Below are 12377 nucleotides of genomic sequence, written 5' to 3' on the forward strand. Positions count from 1 at the left end.
AGTTTATTCGGTATTGCCTTAGAATGTCTGAAAAATAATTAATACGGCGTGAAAATGATGCCAAGGACGCGCAGAACATTGACAGATCCAAAGACAATAGACAATTAAATATAATAATCACAAAGTAGGAACCGGCAGTTCGTTTTATTTTTCTGAATATGCAAGTAGGTATCGCACAAAAGTATAAACTGCTCCCGACCGTCTGGAGCATAGACATATGAATATTAGTAGACCTGCCCTAAGTGATTAAAAGCGTATTATTCCCCACTCCCCAAACCGGTTCCATTGGATCCGGCTGGGCTCGCGTATGGCTTCCCGTGAATTTTGAAAATGTGACGTCATCATTCTTGTTCGAACTAGAGTCGAGCTATGGTCGAAGCATTTTACGAAATAACACGGCGAAATGGTGGCCTTGCTATGAAAACTTGTAAAAATAGATGTGAAAAAGAGAATAAACCCAATTGTCGTATTACATTTCATATGTAAGCATTATTTTAAGCGTAATTACATCGTATAGTATGGATCAGTTTGTAGAAACATATACTATCACATCGAGATATATCTGTACGCATCGTTGGTTACTGGGAACTAAATTATAAACACTTATAAAAGTGTCTTAACTCAATAAGTAAACAAAATATTCGACTCTGAAAATAGAAGAATTTTTTTTTGCCGAATTTGGACTTAGCAAATTTGTTCATAACATGGCAAGTAATTTGCGCTCCCATGTAATAATGCCTATTCATTCAAAAGCAGATTTTACTTTTAAGAACTAAATGGTGATATTATAATGCGAGATGCCTATATACTGTCAGATTGATTTATTGACGAATCACAGTCAGCTTTACCCCCTTCGTTCTTCAACAGTTGATTTTACCCCTCACCATTAATTTCTACTCTATATATTCATATGTCTGTGGTCTGGAGCCATTCTCACTGTGACATGTTCAATAGGGTGGAGTGACATTGCAAAAATCAAATCTCGGTATTGTAATAGCTGCCAAAAGATGCTTCATTTCATTCATATTCTCGTAAAAATACTTTAAAAAATCTAAACTTATGTCTTCATTCAACAACCTAGCGATTTCGTAACGTAAAAAACGTAAATTTAGCCTTTTTTTCCCAAAATCTGAGTACAGTCTCAAAAATATAAAATAATATCCATTACTTTCAATTGTATTTACCTTATTGAACATTACATGTTTTATAAAAAAAAAAACACTGCATAAATTGCTCTTAAACTAGTGAGTTTGTGAGCGCTGTGGAGGTGGGGGGGATAATTTCGCTCCTATTGTTTCGTCGCAGAAACTAGATGCGACTTGCATCTAGTTTCGTTTTGGCTACCGCTGACCGTAGGCGTGTTAGAATCCTTGTCCGATTAAATTTTAACACATATAATTGTTGTGAAAATGAATGCAAATTACACGAGAAGCAAAATTTTATGTCCAATATTCGGGGCACCAACTGAATTGAACTCTCAAGTGTTACCTACTGTCTCAGAAGTGATTGAACATTATTTGTTCTTACGATATGAGCGTAATCTTAACTCTACAAAAAAACCGTCAGTATTCGAAATAAAAAAGTGGGTGTGTCAAGCCTACGCAAGACAGAAGTGAAACTTCTAGTTTCAGCTGATGCTTGGCGTGGCGCAGTTCGCTGGTGTCTGAGAGAGAGGAAAGAAGAGAAGAGAGAGAACGTTCGTGAGCGGCTCCCCCACCTCAACAAGGTTTCACTTCAAAAATGCCACAGCCGAGAATCGAACCTCGCTTAACTGATTGAAAGCCAACCACGCTGAGCACCAACTGTAAGCAAAGCCGCATAAATTGATTATATTATGTAGGTTCTGAAAATATGAGAGCTTGTTATGTTTTATAATGTTACCTACATCACACCCAAAATATAATATATTTTTAAAAATAATGTACAATGTACAGAAATAGAATCCCACACAAGATCGCGTAGTGCGCTCTAGCGAACGGATATTTTATCAGAGGGAGATAGTTTTAATTTTTTTTTCTGTAAATTATTACATATTATCAAAATAAATAAATTAATTAAATAAATGTAATACAATTATCATAATATACGGATTAGATAATAATTTTAATCCAACACAATAACGCAAAGCGCGCTCTAGCGGAGTAATGTTTTATCACAGTGAGATAAGTGTTTTTATTATTTTGCAATATTATTTTCTTTTAAAAAATGTTCTGACCTACTAAAAAATAAGATATTGAATGAAAAAGGCGTTAAAAACAAAAAAATAATGTGCGATGGCCGAGAATCGAACTCGGATCAACTGCTTGGAAGGCAACTATGCTGACCATTACACCACCAACGCCAGTTGTCGGGATGAGCTAAGAAGCATTTATATGTTACTTCAAAACTTTGACTAGATCAAATGAACTTTAATCGGTGGTGGGGGTACCCGCATTTTCGTTTCGGTCATGAGTCGGTTTTACTCCGGTCCTCGAAATTGCATGACGCGCGTAAAGAAGTTTCACTTCAAAAAGTGTTATATCTGCAATTGTTGAAGGAATTTGGAAGCGCGCTTCTATTCCCATTGTTTCACACAATCGAGTGATGAAACTGATCCAAGATCATTATAACAAATACTTAAAACTTAAAAATTGGCCAAAAAAAGTGTGCATTATTATGTTAAGTTAAATTCTTATAAAATCAAAATGAATAAACTTTTCGATATTGCTTCATGCAAATGTAACAATCTGAATATGTGTTCCTGCGAAAAGACGCGCAAGGTACCCACCAAAGAACAAGCATTCCTTGAAGACCAAAGATCCTCGAGAAAAATGATGCTGGGAGCAATAGACACCGACACAACAAAAAAATTACATCGGAAAATGAGGATGCAAGCTCGTTTATCTGAACTTGCTTCGAAGGTCAGCTCATCTACAGCATCAGCGACAAAACCACGTCAACCCTTTTTTGATGAAAACCAATCATTTTCTTCACATTCTTCGCAACCTCCAGAAAATTCCCGTATGATGTTAAAACTCCCCACTTTGGCCAGAATCTGCGATCAGTATGGTTTGTCAGACAGGTCGGCATCAGCTGTTGCAAGTGCTACATTACAAGATTTTGGCATAGTAACCGAAGACGACTCTAAAATGGTGATTGATAGGAGCAAACTCAGACGAGCTAGACAAACGTGTCGCACTTTTTTAATAAAAACATGGCAGATGTCGTTGGAGTCAACAAAAATTCGAGGTCTATATTTCGATGGAAGGAAGGATAAAACACTGTCTCAGGAAGGGGATAGATATCATCGGAGAACGATTTCAGAAGAACATTATTCCATTTTATCTGAGCCGGGGTCTCAATATGTTGGACATGTTACACCATCATCAGGAACTGGCAAAAACATCGCAAAGAGCATGTTACACCATTTAAAAGTGAACGGTTTTAATTTGAATGATTTATCAGCGATTGGATGTGATGGGACTGCTGTCAATACAGGTAAAAGAAATGGAACTATTAGATTCATGGAATTGGAATTAGGTCATCCGTTACAATGGTTTATCTGTCAGCTGCATGCAAACGAACTTCCCCTTCGCCACTTGTTTCAACACTTAGATGGTGCTACAACAGGACCTAAAGGGTTTTCAGGACCTATTGGAAAACTTCTTTCAAGCAGCTCTGAAAACACCGTTATAAATTATTCACCAATACACTTTGAGATGCACAAACTCAACGCAGAGGAATTGAAAAATTTGAGCACGGACCAAAAATACTTGTACGAAATATGTTTTGCAGTTACAACAGGTCACTGCCCACCAAATTTAGCAAACCGTCATCCAGGTAGTATTTGTCACTCACGCTGGTTGACGACAGCAAACTCAATACTTCGATTATATATAAGAACAACTAACCCTTCAGTGAACCTAAAAATTCTTGCTGAATATGTTGTTAAAGCATATGCTCCGACATGGTTTGAGATAAAGAGGCACCCGTCGTGTAAAGATGGGGCATTACATGACTATAATAAAACTCACCCGATATTTGAGCACCGATCTACGAGATATAATTAATCCAGTAATTCAAAGAAACGCCTATTTTTGCCACCCGGAAAATCTGCTACTGTCCATGATAATGGATGACAACCTTATTGTAAGAGAATTGGGTTTGAGACGAATATTAAAGGCGCGAGATAGATGTCCGAGTCCATCTGTTGTTAGAGACTTTATTATTCCAACAATAAACTTTTCAGCAAGTAAATATTACGATATTATCAACTGGCAGGAATGCGAAGTTACACTGCCACCGATACTATCCGAAATCAGTAATGATGGCCTAGTCAAAATGATAAATAATTTCGGTGAAGAAAAGGACAGTATTGAATTTCCCAGATTTCCCTGCCACACTCAAGCAGTCGAGAGGTGCATCAAATTAGTTACCCAGGCATCGTTGTCTACAGTTGGGCCTGAAGCAAGAGATGGATTCATTCGGGCGACAATAAAATCTAGGCATATAATGCCAGAATTTCACACCAAATCTCATTTTAAAACACGATAAATATTATAAAACTTCGATAATGTTTAAAAAAATTCTCTTTGTTAAAGTATTTTATTTAATAAAAAAACATGTTTCTCAAAAACACGAAAAAAACAATAAAAATCAATAATCCTCTTCAAAAAACCAAAAATAGACCCCGCCTTGAAACTATGGTACTTTTATTTTTATTTTCAGATGTGTTATGCACCTTATTAGCTATAAAACCCCTAATAAAATTGTATTTTTGCTATGAATATCGCTTGTTTATAATGCTTGGCAGAGTTTTCAGCGACTTTTTTCATACAATTTTTTTCTAAATATAAATGTGCTGGTTGTTGAATAAAGGAATGTTTCGATCGAGTTGATGTTTTTAGACGAAAGAGGTGTTATATAAAGGCAACTTTTTTTTGCTATTACAGTACTGGCATCTTTAAAAAAAAAGTCCCATACAACGTCACTCCACCCTAATGTTCAATCAGGAAGAGTTGTTGGCAGAGTTGCCAATACATATAATATGCAGTGTTTAAAATTAGCTTGATGCTCTTATACTCCGAATACAGACAAAACAAAAAATTTAACTTTTCAAATAAGCACACATAATAAAGCCTCAAACTACACAGCTGTATCCCCTTTTAAATATTATATACTTGTCTTTCTAAAAGAAGAATTGATAGCACGTACCAGTATTTAAACCAACGATCTTCTTAAATGAAATGTACATGCTGCAAACCTAACAAAAAAATAATAAAACTCATCTATTTTTTAAAAAATGTTTTAATTAGAAAAGAACTGAAAAAAGTTTTCTGTGCTCTAGTACAATCATCCCTTGAATATGGTATTATCAGTTCAGGTTTGGCCACATAAATTTGCCAGAAGCCTTTAAGAAAGATTCAAATACAAATTCAGAAGGTTATTCAGTCTTTTTAGGTTTTTCGGCAGTTGAACTTTTTCGTTTCCTCATGTCAAGTTCTCATCATTGAATGCTTGAGAAAATGAGCTGTAAATACCGATACTTTAAGCTGATTTTCTCAAGACAGCAGTTTGTTAGATAGGAAATTGTTCTCCTGAGGAAACTTTTCGACATTTTCTACATTCCACAAAAAATATTTTTTGGCTAATGAATGAACGGTTTTGGCAGAGTTGCGCCGTTTTTAAAAAAATATCAAGTTTTTTCTATCCGCATCTATGGTGAACCCGTAGTACCTTTACATCTGTGGTTTAGTTGAGATAAAACTTTCCTGCAGTGATCGTTGCTCCGACTTTCGAAGTCATATTTTGTATAAACTACAAATAATTGTGTTAAATTTATACGATTTGAGATTATTTCAATAACCATTATAATTTTATATCGAATTCATTAAAACTTTAAGCGCTCTACATCCCTAGTGACGTTTCTTTTACCCTTTGGAATTGACGGCCCGCGCTTAGTCTATTATGTCGATAACAGCTTCTTGCTATATTATTGACCAAGTAACGAATATGCTCCTTAATTGGTGCTCTATATTAAAAAAATATATCGTCTTGACACTGACTTATTCGGTTATATAGCTTTCGCCATGTAATATGTTGTTTTATCATACACCAACTAGGATAGCAAGACAGACGAGAGTATGCGAGTTGTTGATTTACGGTCGCTATCGCACATTAAAAACAAGCTATTAGTTCATCATATATCGTTAATCATGCATATCCTGAACGAAAGAATTAACGCGATCCTGTTAGTCAATTTCCTTACAACATCTTTTGACTTTCATTTACCCTCAATGTCAATAATAGACGTGAGCAAGTGGTTTTTTTAGTAATAATATTAATAAATATAATTACAGTAAAATTGAAAAATCTGTACTAACCGTTATGTAATACATGTCAGTAAGTAAGCGCTTTAATTTAAAGTATACCGTTCAACAATAATTATTTCTGGAGGTCACATTTTGTGCAGCAACATTGTGATTGTTTTTGTTAAACTCTTAACTGGGCGGTCGCTTTTCCTACATTTCATTAGTAAAAGTAGCCGTATATTGCAGGTGATACAGTAAATGATAAATCTATAAATTCCATAGGAATGTTTTCATGAAAAAAACTCCACAATGGCGCTTTGACCGAAAATGCTTAAGCTTTTTTTCCATCTGTGATATATTTGAATAAAATGGGATTAATGACTTAGGTAATGTTTTATTGCAGTTGTGCTTCATTATCAGCTGATACCAATTACCACCACTAGACAATATCACAGCAGTGCCATGGACCTTCCCAACCCAGAGAGTGTTTCCATCAAGACGGAACCAGGATCACAGGAAGAAGGCGCAGGTGAAATGCCGTATATGGATACAGACATCCACCTTCCGGATGTAAAGAAGGAATGTTTGCAGTATGCCGAGAGTGCTCAGCCAACTAGTAAGTTGCATTACGTAGGTATATTATCACAAAGGTGTTTCAGATGGGCGCAGTCACGACAGTTGCTTGTTTTCTACTTAAAAAAACTTGTTGTCCATCGGTTCTTGAAATGTTACCTAAAAAAATATTGCTTTACGGGAAACTGTCAAACCAAGACCCAAAGTCGAATTCCAATTCCTCAAGCACCTCACCACATTTAAGCATTTAAATTTAACATCTCACGTTATCTACTACAAATATCATGTCGGTTCGTAAGATAACGCGTGTAAGTTGTATTTTTTGTTATGATATTAGTCAATATTGTTTGTATCTCTATAATGATTTGATTTATGTCCACAACCTCTCTCCACGACTATAAATATACTATTTTGTGAATTTTTCGTTTTATATATTCTTTTGTATTGTATAAATTTTTTAATTCATATTCCTCCCTCACAAATTTACTTATTCCATATTATGCTGCCTCAGTAGAGGTAAAGTCACAAGGAGGAAATCCATAATTGGTTTTATTTTACTATGTAATTCTTATGTAAACTGTCGATTTCCCGAAAATGAAAAAATTATGCTTGCGGAATTCATTATGGGATTGACTTTAAAAAAATTTGACATTCTATCTGAAATTTCTCAAGAATATTATGATTCGATAAAAACAACCCAAAAGTGTTATTTCTAGACATTTTTTAAAATTAAAGTCAAACTTTCTGATCCCCCATTTTCGTGTTATCTCAATGGCATATTTAGCTTAACGTTAACGTTTATCCTGACTATGAAACCGTTGCTTTTGAAATGTGTCGTTTTTTTTGTTAAAAAAATAATAGTGTTTTATTTTTGTTAAAATTAAATAAGAAATTAGACGTGAATTAGTGATTATTGCAGAATTTTTATTTATGGTTTAATTTTTGTGGTCAAATATGTTAAATTTTTATTTTGTGGAACTCTCTCGAAAAGTGAATTAACGTAAAAAAAATCAATTCCTTTTTTGTACTTATCAAATGTAATGTACCATTTAAATGTTTAGATGATGCAACATTAATTACAAACCACCATTAAATAGCACCGACAACAACCAAACTTTTACTGTTTTACTCTCAACATTGTAATTGTGCATAAGTGTATTGTTATTTGTTATTGCAGGTAGCATTAATGTGGAGACTGTCCTCATTAAGACAGAATCAGGACTCCAAGAAGAAGGTGGAGGAGGAATCCCGTATACGGAAATAGACATAGACTTGCTGGATGTTAAAAAGGAATGCTTAGACCACTCTGAAAGTTTTACCCAGACTGGAGGTAAAACCGATTTTTATTTGTATGAATTTGGTTAAATTGTTTTCGCTTGTCATTTCGCATTCCTTTTTCTTTCAGATTCAATAACGAACACGAAGGGGAGTGGAGAAAAACTTTATTCGTGCTTCCATTGTAACTGCTCTTGTTCACGCAAGTTATCGTTAGCACTGCACGTACGCACACATGGAGTAAAACCTTTTTCATCTTCTGACTGCAACTATTCGTGTTCTCAAAAAGGACATTTAAAAAGTCACATGCGTACTCATACTGGAGACAAACGTTTTTCTTGTTTGGAATGCAAGTTTTCATGTTTTAAAAAAGTATCCTTAAAACGTCATATGTTTACCCATACAAGAGAAAAACCTTATTCATGTTCCGACTGCAACTATTCAAGTTCTGAAAAGAAAAATTTTCAACGTCACATGCTCACCCATAATGGAGAAAAACCTTATTCTTGTTCTAGCTGTAACTATTCATGTTCCCGAAAGGATTATTTAAAATTTCACATGCTAACCCACACTAGAGAAAAACCTTATTCTTGTCCCTATTGTGAATATTCATGTTCTCAAAAGGTACATTTGAAACGTCACACGCTTACTCATACTAGATTATAAAAGTTTGTTTATATTCCGACTGTAGTTAAGTAATGTAAAAAAATAAAATTACGTAGTAATAATTGTACCCTTCTGCCAGTATTGTTTGTTCAACCCGGCCCCGTGCTTATCAGGTCATTCCGACCTGAGATGGCGTTTGAGGTAAACAGTTCGCTAACACAAGTATGTCGATCCTTTAACCCGCGACGCAACATTTATTTTCATTCTTTGTGAACTGGAAAGCAATTTTATAAATTAATCACTTCGTATTTAATGGATTGCTTATCCTTATCATGCAGTTGTGTAAGTTGTGTTGGTTACTGTGACATTTTGTTAAATTCTGAGTAATTTTAAAATCGTTTTTAGATAAAAAAGTTGAATAATTTGTAGGAAAACAATATTCTTCTATTGAAAAAAAAATTGTTAAACATTGGAATTTTGAAAAATGTTAATCAACTTTTTTTTCAGCATCATTTAGAATCAACTCCTGAAGTTAGCACGCTTTTCCCCGGAAACCTTATATATATATATTTATCGGATATGACAGTAAAAAAAATTGGAACATAGTAAACGCAATCTCAGAAGAAAAAAAAATTTTTCTCGCAATATTCAATCACCGAATATTATCGGGAAAATATCTTAGTCTATGACGACCCAAAACCTAAGCAGATTATGAAAACCATTAGTTAAGTAATATCGGAACGAACATAGCCAACAAAATCCTAAAAGCCACTAATAAAACTCAAAATCTCCTAACCACACGGGTAAAATAACAGAACTCTTAAGAATTATTTAATTAAAAGTTTTGGTTTTTAACGTGAGTAGGCATATAAAAAACAGTTTTTATATTTTTTTTTTACTTCCGATTTTGTTGTCCGGGTTAAATCTTCCCCATAGGAAAAACTAAACCCTTCCACTCACTTTTCCACAAATGATCAGCTAGTCAATCAACATTATGTAAGTGCATTATATAAGTAAAATAAATACAAAACAATACAAGAACAACAACACGTCAACTCACCAGAGATCAAATGGGAAAAAAAATCACCGACTCCAGATATTTTCATATCAGAGGGTTCGGCTCGGTAGAACTTCTAACAGGGCCTATAAATCCTACTGATCCCTCAACATAAATATTTAAAAAATCTTTCGTTATCCTACATGTATTCAAAATGACCGACTTTTGCATCTTTATATATAAATTTTTTGATAGATCTAATACGCCTAAATTTTTAATGAGAGAGCTAGGTATGATGCCAGTAGCCGAAATAACGAATGGTAATATTTTTATAGTCTGAGAATGCCAAATTCTTTTTATTTCGTTTCCTAAATCTGTGTATTTTCTTATTTTTTCATTAACATATTTTTTAATGTTACAGGAATTTGGAATAGCGACATCAATGATATAAGTTATTTTTATAATATTGTCATGTAAAACTATACCGGGTCTATTATGACTTATCGTTCGGTCTGTTAGTATAGTTTTATCATAATATATTTTATAAAATTCAATATTTTATTATTATTATTATGCTTTTTTATTAATATTATTATTGTTTTTTGTATTTCTTTGGCATTCACTATGTAACAATTTCTAGACATTTTTTGTAATAGCTAGTTAATGACACGGACGTGTCGAAACCGGTGGCTAATTTAATAAAATTTATACGTAACAAATGTACATTTTGAATAATAAAACTCGTTAAAAACAAAAAATGACTATTATTGTTTCCTATGAAATATTGATATTTTCATATAATCACTAATGATTCCACTTTTACGTTAAAACTTTTTAGGCTTATAAATAAATACACATTTAAGATTCTTCCAAAATTTGGTATGTTAAAAATCACTTTAAAAATATACTAGAATAATGTCTTTCCCTTCTCTGATTAAGTGGATATTGATATTTTTATTGTAAGTAAGGTTCTCGACTTCGATTGCAGAGGTTGCGGGTTCAAATCCCGGCATGTGCGAATAATTTTTTTTTGGGAAATCAAATAATTGAGGTCAGGTTTGTGTTGTTTGCTTTATCTGGTGTTTCTGATGTGGGAAAATTAATTTAAGGGATATGTACAGATTGGAATATTCCAAATAATAGAACTTTTGTGCTATTTTTTTTTTGCCTAGATCGTGATAGTGAAAAAGTTTGGCAGTAAAATGATTTACGAATTTTTTACAATATTTATGTATTTTTATAACGTCCCGATAAACCATTTTTGGCAGATTGACTAACGGGTCCTTCTTAAAAAAAATCTGATATTAATATTTCATAGATTGTACTACATAAATATATAAAATAAAACATAAAAACAACAATAAAACATAACATAAAGTAGTAATTCAGAACTAAAACCAATACAAACAATTTCTTTCAGCTAGCATGTCTCCAACAATTATTATGTTGATTCCGTTTTTTTTAATTTTTTTATTATTGATACAGTACTTCACATTTCAATTCAACAACGTTGGCCTCACTGGGTTGTTCACCCGTGCTGAGGCCCCCATTTTAAAATATACGAATTTATACATTTAAACAAAAAACAACATTAAAATAAAGATAAATTTACACGAAAAATAAAGATTCGAAATCAAAATCCAATTCTCACACCAAAATAAAAACATTAGAAGAGAATGGAAATCGGCACTTACATAGATCTATGTGCTTGTGCGTGCCGCTTGCCTTATACATTTTTTTGTGTTGCGTGTATATGTTTTATTCTCTTATGTTATAGAATTTTGGAAATATTGTCTTTTTTGTTCTTTAATCCATTTTTTTATTTTGTGTTTGAATTTTTTTTATTTTCCTCAATTTTTGTTTCAAGTGGAAGAGTAAAATAAAAAATTAAATAAAATCTCAAGTACATCTAGACAATAGACTAAGCGCATACCACGTGGTGCATACGGTTGTAACTGGTGGCGACAAGTTAATAATTTTGTTTTTTATTTGAAAACATGTCAGCGGATGGCAAAAGGAAAATTACATTTTTAACGTAGAATAATCTCAAGAATTGCTGGGTAGAGTCTAAGGTCTTGATATGGTATTTATTAATAATAGTATTCTTAATATATTCAAAGTAGTTATGTTATGCAGATATAAAAAAATCATACTTTTTCTTCTTTCTGTTGAGCTGACGGAAAGTTTTGGAATGCCATTTGTTTCCGATATTTATACACTGAAAAAAAATTAATAAGGGAATTTTCATCTTCAAAAATGGTAAATTCAAAATTAAATTAACAAATATATTCAAAGAATAACTAGGGTTATATATAATTTAACAATATTTTTCACCTCTAATTAATTTTTCAAGAGAACTTAATTTAACTAAGCAAATCATTAATAATAATAATGGTTATAGACAACAAATTATTGTCAACACTTAAAACAGTCATATTATTCAAACAGTTATATATAATCTTTTACAAAAAAAAATATATATATATATATACCTACCTATATTATATTATATAATTATATTTTATTTTCATTTGTTCAATTCACGAAGAGCTATAATAGCCAAATTAAATAATCAAATTATTATTATAATTAAACATCTATTTGCACAGCCCTATAACACTAGGCACATGAAATAC

This window comes from Hesperophylax consimilis, chromosome 20 (assembly GCF_061612785.1).
Source record: "Hesperophylax consimilis isolate HC1 chromosome 20, BYU_Hcon_1.0, whole genome shotgun sequence".
NCBI classification, from domain to species: Eukaryota; Metazoa; Arthropoda; class Insecta; order Trichoptera; family Limnephilidae; genus Hesperophylax; species Hesperophylax consimilis.